We start from the raw sequence: 10,608 nt of genomic DNA, 5'->3' as shown, positions 1-10,608 counted from the left end.
ACAGTTAACCGGGGCAGCTTTAGCAGGGCAGACATTTGACAAACTGACTTGTTGGAAAAGTGGCATCCTATGACGGTGCCACGTTGAAAGTCACTGAGCTCTTCAGTACGGGCCATTCTACTGCCACTGTTTGTCTATGGAGATTGCATGGCAGTGTGTTCGATTTAATACACCTTTCAGCAACGGGTGTGGCCTAAATAACCGAATCCCCTAATTTGAAAGGGTGTCCGCATACTCTTGGCCATGTAGTGTATAATATTTGTTTCTATAAAACATTCACCTGTTGTTACAAGAATGTTTCCAGAACATATTTTGTCTGTGTCATTTAAAGGTTCCCAGAATGTTTCATTATTAGGTTGTGGGAACAGTTTGGTGGGAACATTGTTTGGTGGGAACATTGTTTGGTGGGAACAGATTGGTGGGAATATTGTTTGGTGGGAACATTGTTTGGTGGGAACATTGTTTGGTGGGAACATTGTTTGGTGGGAACAGATTGGTGGGAATATTGTTTGGTGGGAACATTGTTTGGTGGGAACATTGTTTGGTGGGAACATTACTAAAGATATGTTCCCAAAACACACAAAAACACAGTCCAGTTGTGTTAAGGCTAAAAAGGAAGCACAGAATTCCAGATTGACCATACTGCCATGGCTATATACTGCAAAATAAGATATATGAGTGCTTCTCTGCTGGTTCAGAGGAGGAAAGACCTGATTTGGGAACCAGACATTGCAGGTGCAAACCCCACTTGTGCAAATTGTCAACATACAAATTGTGGTTGTGTTTGTATGATTAAATGTTGTTCAAAATGTCTTATGAATGAAATTTGAAATGCCATATGTCTCTATATATGAGAATTACCGTTAAAACTGGATAGAAACGCCCAATCTGCTTTAAAGGCTGACAAATTTGCATGCTGAGAATGTTGTGGTAATATTAGGTAAAAACTTAAATATAACATTTTATTAATGTTCTTGAAATGTTCCAAGACAAGGTGAAATGTATATTCCCGCGGTCAATGGAATATTATGTTCAACCTAAAACAAATAGGCTGTGAACGTCATACAAACATACTCATTTGGAAACTGGGGAACATTGTGCAACAATGTAGAAATGTTTGTGTTATGCCTATTGATCAGCCGTTGGCGCTCATGTTAATAATTTGAGCGGGTTGATACCATTTCTGGTTTGTTAAAATAAACTTCTGTATTTACTGTAACTATATTATTAATCAAATGTAAGGGGATTGAAAACATGCTGTGTGTTGCAGTCAGCCTTTTAGAATAATACACAACAAGTCCTTGACTCCAAGTTGATGAGTGGAAAACAAACGACGCCAGTAACCCTTTACAGCCGGCCCATCCAAACTACACCAAAACTCAGTCAACCTGCACAGCCGGCCCATCCAAACTACACCTAAACTCAGTCAACCTGCACAGCCGGCCCATCCAAACTACACCAAAACTCAGTCAACCTGCACAGCCGGCCCATCCAAACTACACCTAAACTCAGTCAACCTGCACAGCCGGCCCATCCAAACTACACCAAAACTCAGTCAACCTGCACAGCCGGCCCATCCAAACTACACCAAAACTCAGTCAACCTGCACAGCCGGCCCATCCAAACTACACCTAAACTCAGTCAACCTGCACAGCCGGCCCATCCAAACTACATCTAAACTCGGTCAACCTGCACAGCCGGCCCATCCAAACTACACCTGTATTCAGTCAACCTGCACAGCCGGCCCATCCAAACTACACCTAAACTCAGTCAACCTGCACAGCCGGCCCATCCAAACTACACCTAAACTCAGTCAACCTGCACAGCCGGCCCATCCAAACTACATCTAAACTCGGTCAACCTGCACAGCCGGCACATCCAAACTACACCGAAACTAATTTCATACATAATAAGAGTTTATCCATAGACAATATTAAGTTGACAATAATCTAATGAGTGACAATATTAAACCAATCAGTTGTCAAATTTACATGAAGAGATGGGCGCATCTTGTAATTGACAGATGCTGAGGAAAAGAGCATCACATTATCAAATCTTCCTTCAGAATTACATGCAGGTAAAACATGTTGATTTCTATATAGTATCAGAAAGTGCACATTTCACTTTTTCCAAGAATATCCGCGCTGTCCATGAATTCAGCACATGGCCACTCGGAGGCAGTATTATTCTGGATTCAGCACATGACCACTAGGAGGCAGTATTACTCTGAATTCAGCACATGACCACTAGGAGGCAGTATTACTCTGAATTCAGCACATGACCACTAGGAGGCAGTATTATTCTGAATTCAGCACATGACCACTAGGAGGCAGTATTACTCTGAATTCAGCACATGACCACTAGGAGGCAGTATTATTCTGAATTCAGCACATGACCACTAGGCGGCAGTATTACTCTGAATTCAGCACATGACCACTAGGAGGCAGTATTACTCTGAATTCAGCACCTGACCACTAGGAGGCAGTATTACTCTGGCTACCAAGCAAAAACGAGTAACACAATAAACTTAAAATTAAAATATGCTATTCTGTCGTCAATGGATGAATGGGCGATGGAAACCAGATAGAAGGTGATAATGGGAGATGGAAACCAGATAGAAGGTGATAATGGGAGATGGAAACCAGATAGAAGGTGATAATGGGTGATGGAAACCAGGTAGAAGGTGATAATGGGAGATGGAAACCAGATAGAAGGTGTTAATGGTGCATGGAAACCAGATAGAAGGTGATCATGGGAGATGGAAACCAGATAGAAGGTGATAATGGGAGATGGAAACCAGATAGAAGGTGTTAATGGTGCATGGAAACCAGATAGAAGGTGATCATGGGAGATGGAAACCAGATAGAAGGTGATAATGGGAGATGGAAACCATATAGAAGGTGATAATGGGTGATGGAAACCAGGTAGAAGGTGATAATGGGAGATGGAAACCAGATAGAAGGTGTTAATGGTGCATGGAAACCAGATAGAAGGTGATCATGGGAGATGGAAACCAGATAGAAGGTGATAATGGGAGATGGAAACCATATAGAAAGTGAAAATGGTGCATGGAAACCAGATAGAAGGTGAAAATGGTGCATGTGACGTCAATTAACTGAATGATTAATCAATTATTTTTTTTAAGTATTTAATCAGGCAAGTCAGTTAAGATCAAATTCTTATTTTACAATGGCGGCCTACCCAGGCCAAACCCGGACAACACCAGGCAAAGTGTGCAACCCCCTGTGGGACTCCTGATCATGGCCAGTTGTGAAACAGCCCAGGATATAACCAGGGTCTGTAGTGACGCCTGTAGCACTGAGATGCAGAGCCTTAGACCGCTGTGCCACTCAGGAGCCACGATGTGGTTGAAGAGGATGATTGAATTTAGAACAATAGTGTAATGTCGATGAAGAATTGTGGCCGTTGTGGGCGGTCTCATTATTTTATTATGAAAGGCTAGAAATGGTACATCATTTCCCCTCAGCGAGTCAAATCAGACACTGAGTACAACATACACTGTGTGTAGTTCAATGGCCCGACCAAACTAATGGAAGCACTGACAGCAATGCAAATGCCGCCGAATTGAAATGAGTTGCGGTCGCTGTTACTGATGAAGAGTCTTCATCTGATTCTGATGTTGCCTTGGAGCCTCTGATGCCTTTGCCTCGCCTCAGAAAAAGCAGAACAGAACCAACTGAGACGATGATCCCAACCTCCACTACGAGTTTATGTGACATGCAAATGTTGCAGCACATCAGAGATTGTTCCCATTTGCTCATTAGCACAGAAAAAGGAAACAGAATGTGAGACTATGTCTATGGATGAAAGCAGTGATGTCCGCGGAGGGGGTGGGGGTGGGGGTGGAGGGGATCCAGCAGAAAGAGCATGGATGTTGAGTTATTTTGGTCTGATAGTGATGGTATGGACTTTTCCCCCCCCGTGGACCACGCCACGCACTCGCTTCAACAGAGATTAAATGTTGACTTCCGGCTCCGACAGAGATGGCCGCCTCGCTTCGCGTTCCTAGGAAACTATGCAGTGTTTTGTTTTTTACGTGTTATTTCTTACATTAGTACCCCAGGTCATCTTAGGTTTCATTACATACAGTCGGGAGGAACTACTGAATATAAGATCAGCGTCAACTCACCATCAGTACGACCAAGAATATGTTTTTCGCGACGCGGATCCTGTGTTCTGCCTTTCAACCGGGACAACAGAATGGATCCTATGCGGCGACCCAAAAAATGAATCCGAAAAAGAGGGAAACAAGGCGGTCTTCTGGTCAGACTCCGGAGACGGGCACATCGTGCACCACTCCCTAGCATTCTTCTTGCCAATGTCCAGTCTCTTGACAACAACATGAAATCCGAGCAAGGGTAGCATTCCAGAGGGACATCAGAGACTGTAACGTTCTTTGCTTCACGGAAACATGGCTCACTGGAGAGACGCTATCCGAGGCGGTGCAGCCAGCGGGTTTCTCCACGCATCGCGCCGACAGAAACAAACATCTTTCTGGTAAGAAGAGGGGCGGGGGCGTATGCCTTATGGCTAACGAGACATGGTGTGACGAAAGAAACATACAGGAACTCAAATCCTTCTGTTCACCTGATTTAGAATTCCTCACAATCAAACGTAGACCGCATTATCTACCAAGAGAATTCTCTTCAATTATAATCACAGCCGTATATATCCCCCCCCAAGCAGACACATCGATGGCTCTGAACGAACTTTATTTGACTCTTTGCAAACTGGAATCCATTTATCCAGAGGCTGCATTCATTGTAGCTGGGGATTTTAACAAGGCTAATGTGAAAACAAGACTCCCTAAATTTTATCAGCATATCGATTGCGCAACCAGGGGTGGAAAAACCTTGGATCATTGTTACTCTAACTTCCGCGACGCATATAAGGCCCTGCCCCGCCCTCCTTTCGGAAAAGCTGATCACGACTCCATTTTGTTGATCCCTGCCTACAGACAGAAACTAAAACAAGAGGCTCCCACGCTGAGGTCTGTCCAACGCTGGTCCGACCAAGCTGACTCCACACTCCAAGACTGCTTCCATCACGTGGACTGGGATATGTTTCGTATTGCGTCAGATAACAATATTGACGAATACGCTGATTCGGTGTGCGAGTTCATTAGAACGTGCGTTGAAGATGTCGTTCCCATAGCAACGATTAAAACATTCCCTAACCAGAAACCGTGGATTGATGGCAGCATTCGCGTGAAACTGAAAGCGCGAACCACTGCTTTTAATCAGGGCAAGGTGACTGGTAACATGACCGAATACAAACAGTGCAGCTATTCCCTCCGCAAGGCTATCAAACAAGCTAAGCGTCAGTACAGAGACAAAGTAGAATCTCAATTCAACGGCTCAGACACAAGAGGCATGTGGCAGGGTCTACAGTCAATCACGGACTACAAGAAGAAATCCAGCCCAGTCACGGACCAGGATGTCTTGCTCCCAGGCAGACTAAATAACTTTTTGCCCGCTTTGAGGACAATACAGTGCCACTGATATGGCCTGCAACGAAAACATGCAGACTCTCCTTCACTGCAGCCGAGGTGAGTAAGACATTTAAACGTGTTAACCCTCGCAAGGCTGCAGGCCCAGACGGCATCCCCAGCCGCGCCCTCAGAGCATGCACAGACCAGCTGGCCGGTGTGTTTACGGACATATTCAATCAATCCCTATACCAGTCTGCTGTTCCCACATGCTTCAAGAGGGCCACCATTGTTCCTGTTCCCAAGAAAGCTAAGGTAACTGAGCTAAACGACTACCGCCCCGTAGCACTCACTTCCGTCATCATGAAGTGCTTTGAGAGACTAGTCAAGGACCATATCACCTCCACCCTACCTGACACCCTAGACCCACTCCAATTTGCTTACCGCCCAAATAGGTCCACAGACGATGCAATCTCAACCACACTGCACACTGCCCTAACCCATCTGGACAAGAGGAATACCTATGTGAGAATGCTGTTCATCGACTACAGCTCGGCATTCAACACCATAGTACCCTCCAAGCTCGTCATCAAGCTCGAGACCCTGGGTCTCGACCCCGCCCTGTGCAACTGGGTACTGGACTTCCTGACGGGCCGCCCCCAGGTGGTGAGGGAAACAACATCTCCACCCCGCTGATCCTCAACACTGGGGCCCCACAAGGGTGCATTCTGAGCCCTCTCCTGTACTCCCTGTTCACCCACGACTGCGTGGCCACGCACGCCTCCAACTCAATCATCAAGTTTGCGGACGACACAACAGTGGTAGGCTTGATTACCAACAACGACGAGGCGGCCTACAGGGAGGAGGTGAGGGCCCTCGGAGTGTGGTGTCAGGAAAATAACCTCACACTCAACGTCAACAAAACTAAGGAGATGATTGTGGACTTCAGGAAACAGCAGAGGGAACACCCCCTATCCACATCGATGGAACAGTAGTGGAGAGGGTAGCAAGTTTTAAGATCCTCGGCATACACATCACAGACAAACTGAATTGGTCCACTCACACAGACAGCATCGTGAAGAAGGCGCAGCAGCGCCTCTTCAACCTCAGGAGGCTGAAGAAATTCGGCTTGTCACCAAAAGCACTCACAAACTTCTACAGATGCACAATTGAGAGCATCCTGGCGGGCTGTATCACCGCCTGGTACGGCAACTGCTCCGCCCACAACCGTAAGGCTCTCCAGAGGGTAGTGAGGTCTGCACAACGCATCACCGGGGGCAAACTACCTGCCCTCCAGGACACCTACACCACCCGATGTTACAGGAAGGCCATAAAGATCATCAAGGACATCAACCACCCGAGCCACTGCCTGTTCACCCCGCTATCATCCAGAAGGCGAGGTCAGTACAGGTGCATCAAAGCTGGGACCGAGAGACTGAAAAACAGCTTCTATCTCAAGGCCATCAGACTGTTAAACAGCCACCACTAACATTGAGTTGTGTCACTGACACTGACACTGACTCAACTCCAGCCACTTTAATAATGGGAATTGATGGGAAATGATGTAAATATATCACTAGCCACTTTAAACAATGCTACCTTATATAATGTTACTTACCCTACATTATTCATCTCATATGCATACGTATATACTGTACTCTATATCATCGACTGCATCCTTATGTAATACATGTATCACTAGCCACTTTAACTATGCCACTTTGTTTACATACTCATCTCATATGTATATACTGTACTCGATACCATCTACTGTATCTTGCCTATGCTGCTCTGTACCATCACTCATTCATATATCCTTATGTACATATTCTTTATCCCCTTATACTGTGTATAAGACAGTAGTTTTGGAATTGTTAGTTAGATTACTTGTTGGTTATTACTGCATTGTCGGAACTAGAAGCACAAGCATTTCGCTACACTCGCATTAACATCTGCTAACCATGTGTATGTGACAAATACAATTTGATTTGATTGTGCGACACCATGCAGTAGGTGCACACGAAACAAGGCCCATGGAACCTGTGTGTAGTGCCATCGATGTGTTAGTGGGGCTTGTTCACACAAAGCCCTGAAGCTGTATGCTGACTGGGAACCCAAAGCGTGGAGAGAAGACGACATTAATTCATGACGAAAGGTATATGGGCACAATACAGTGTTTGGGTACAATCAAGAAATGACTGTTGTATATCTTGTCATGAATATTTTGGAATAATTCCACTGATATTTATTTATGCAATTCTTCGTTTATAATTGTTTATTCACTGGTGCTTGTGTTTAGGAACACATCAAATCATTTCAGCTGGCTGGTTATATTATTATTTTTAGTTTATATTTTTTTTCAAAAGACGCTGTAACTGAACTTTATGAATTAGTATAATTATATTACTAATCAAATCTATAAATAAAGTGGATCGAATGGATTGTAATGGTTTTTTTTGTAACGGAAACTAAAACAGACTACAGGCCTACTTTGTTTCCTAAGACTTTGTAGAATTATACAAAAAATAACTTTGACTTTATCTAAACAAATAAATAAAAATAAAAACATTTTTTATTGATAGATTTCTGCAAATATTTCTTCACGCAATGAATCCTTTACAATAGTATTATTTATATTTTTTATATTTTATTACAATAGTATTATTTATATTTTTTATATTTTATTACAACAGTATTATTTATCAAGGGTTGGTGCTTATGTTTGCAGCACCTTGAGGGTCGCATCTGATGTCCGGCAACGTTCTCTAGTGGGTCCTGATAGGCTGAGAGGCGGGGTTCTAGTTTTCAATGTTCTCTAGCGGGTCCTAATAGGCTGAGAGGCGGGGTTCTAGTTTTCAATGTTCTCTAGTGGGTCCTGATAGGCTGAGAGGCGGGGTTCTAGTTTTCAACGTTCTCTAGCGGGTCCTGATAGGCTGAGAGGCGGGGTTCTAGTTTTCAACGTTCTCTAGCGGGTCCTGATAGGCTGAGAGGCGGGGTTCTAGTTTTCAACGTTCTCTAGTGGGTCCTGATAGGCTGAGAGGCGGGGTTGTAGTTTTCAATGTTCTCTAGTGGGTCCTGATAGGCTAAAAGGCGGGGTTCTAGTTTTCAATGTTCTCTAGTGGGTCCTGATAGGCTGAGAGGCGGGGTTCTAGTTTTCAATGTTCTCTAGCGGGTCCTGATAGGCTGAGAGGCGGGGTTCTAGTTTTCAACATTCTCTAGTGGGTCCTGATAGGCTGAGAGGCGGGGTTCTAGTTTTCAACATTCTCTAGCGGGTCCTGATAGGCTGAGAGGCGGGGTTGTAGTTTTCAAAGTTCTCTAGCGGGTCCTGATAGGCTGAGAGGCGGGGTTCTAGTTTCCAACGTTCTCTAGCGGATCCTGATAGGCTGAAAGGCTAGGCAGGTTCTAGTTTTCAACGTTCTCTAGTGGGTCCTGATAGGCTGAAAGGCCAGGCGGGTTCTAGTTTTCAACATTCTCTAGCGGGTCCTGATAGGCTGAAAGGCCAGGCGGGTTCTAGTTTTCAACGTTCTCTAGTAGGTCCTGATAGGCTGAAAGGCCAGGCGGGGTTCTAGTTTTCAATGTTCTCTAGCGGGTCCTGATAGGCTGAAAGGCCAGGCGGGGTTCTAGTTTTAAAGAACTCAGTATAGCTGTTCTATCAACACTCTTGTAACATCAAATAAATGTTTTGTTCAGCCGGATAAAAACATTATCTGAATGTCAGCACAACTGGACAGTTTTTTTAGTGTTTTTTGTTTGTGTTTTGGGAACCGATCTGTTGTCACATCCCCACAATGTTCCCACAAACTAAATAAACATTCTGGGAACCTTAAAAAAACAAACAGATGAAATGTGTTCTGGGAACATTCTTGTAAGTTTTTTAGCACCCTAAAATAAACATTGTAGAATCATCCGCACAACTGGACAGTTTTTTTGTGTTATGAGAAGAATTTCTGGGAACTTTTCACAGAACCAGTGTGTTGTTTTCTGGGGAGACAGAAAACAGAAGCATAGGCGATACTTACATTTGCAGTATTCCTGTGTGCTGGAGGGGTTGTTAGAGGTGGTCCAGGTCTTACAGTGAGAGGAGGGGTGCTGGGGGGGACAGTAGTTCACACAGGGGTCCCACGAGTGGGGGTGGTCACTCTTCTGAACCTTCACTGAAACACAAAACAGAGAGAAGTGTAAACGACTGGATTCGAACGCAGGTCACAACACTATGTGTTAACCTGTTGAGCTAAAACCTAGACACTAGATCAAACAAGGGGTCCCATGAGTAGGACTTTTACTGAAACACAGAATTAACTATTTTTCTTCCGTACTGTCACCCGGTTCTATCTAGCACCAACCCGACTGGACAGGACTGGACTGTACTGTACTCTGCTCTACTGTACTCTACTCTACTCTACTGTACTCTACTCTGCTCTACTCTACTCTACTCTACTCTACTCTACTCTACTCTACTGTACTGTACTGTACTGTACTCTACTCTACTGTACTGTACTCTACTCTACTGTACTGTACTCTACTCTACTGTACTCTACTCTACTCTACTGTACTCTGCTCTACTGTACTCTACTGTACTGTACTCTGCTCTGCTGTACTCTACTCTACTGTACTCTACTGTACTGTACTCTGCTCTACTCTACTGTACTGTACTCTACTGCACTCTGCTCTACTGTACTCTACTCTACTCTACTGTACTGTACTCTACTGTACTCTGCTCTACTCTACTGTACTGTACTCTACTCTACTGTACTCTGCTCTACTGTACTCTACTCTACTGTACTGTACTGTACTCTGCTCTACTCTACTGTACTCTACTCTACTCTACTGTACTCTGCTCTACTCTACTGTACTCTGCTCTACTCTACTGTACTCTACTCTACTGTACTCTACTCTACTCTACTCTACTGCACTCTGCTCTACTGTACTCTACTCTACTCTACTCTGCTCTACTCTACTCTACTGCACTCTGCTCTACTCTACTCTACTGCACTCTGCTCTACTCTACTCTACTCTGCTCTACTGTACTCTGCTCTACTGTACTGTACTCTACTGTACTGTACTCTGCTCTACTGTACTGTACTCTACTGTACTGTACTCTACTGTACTCTGCTCTACTGTACTGTACTCTACTGTACTGTACTTTACTGCACTCTGCT

General features: G+C 44.5%; 1 protein-coding gene across 1 annotated transcript in view; it reads right to left on the bottom strand.

Moving 5' to 3' along the window:
* Window positions 1-10,608, bottom strand: part of LOC112236857 (glutamate receptor-interacting protein 2) — a 100,370-nt gene that overhangs the window by 62,238 nt on the left and 27,524 nt on the right. Inside the window, exon 2 of the mRNA XM_042329795.1 lies at window positions 9,469-9,603. The gene's annotated coding sequence lies outside the window, so the exon portion shown is untranslated. The remainder of the gene's footprint in view (window positions 1-9,468; window positions 9,604-10,608) is intronic.

The sequence above is a fragment of the Oncorhynchus tshawytscha genome, linkage group LG02, assembly GCF_018296145.1.
Source record: "Oncorhynchus tshawytscha isolate Ot180627B linkage group LG02, Otsh_v2.0, whole genome shotgun sequence".
Lineage (NCBI taxonomy): Eukaryota > Metazoa > Chordata > Actinopteri > Salmoniformes > Salmonidae > Oncorhynchus > Oncorhynchus tshawytscha.
This window is presented reverse-complemented; position numbering and strand designations above follow the sequence as displayed.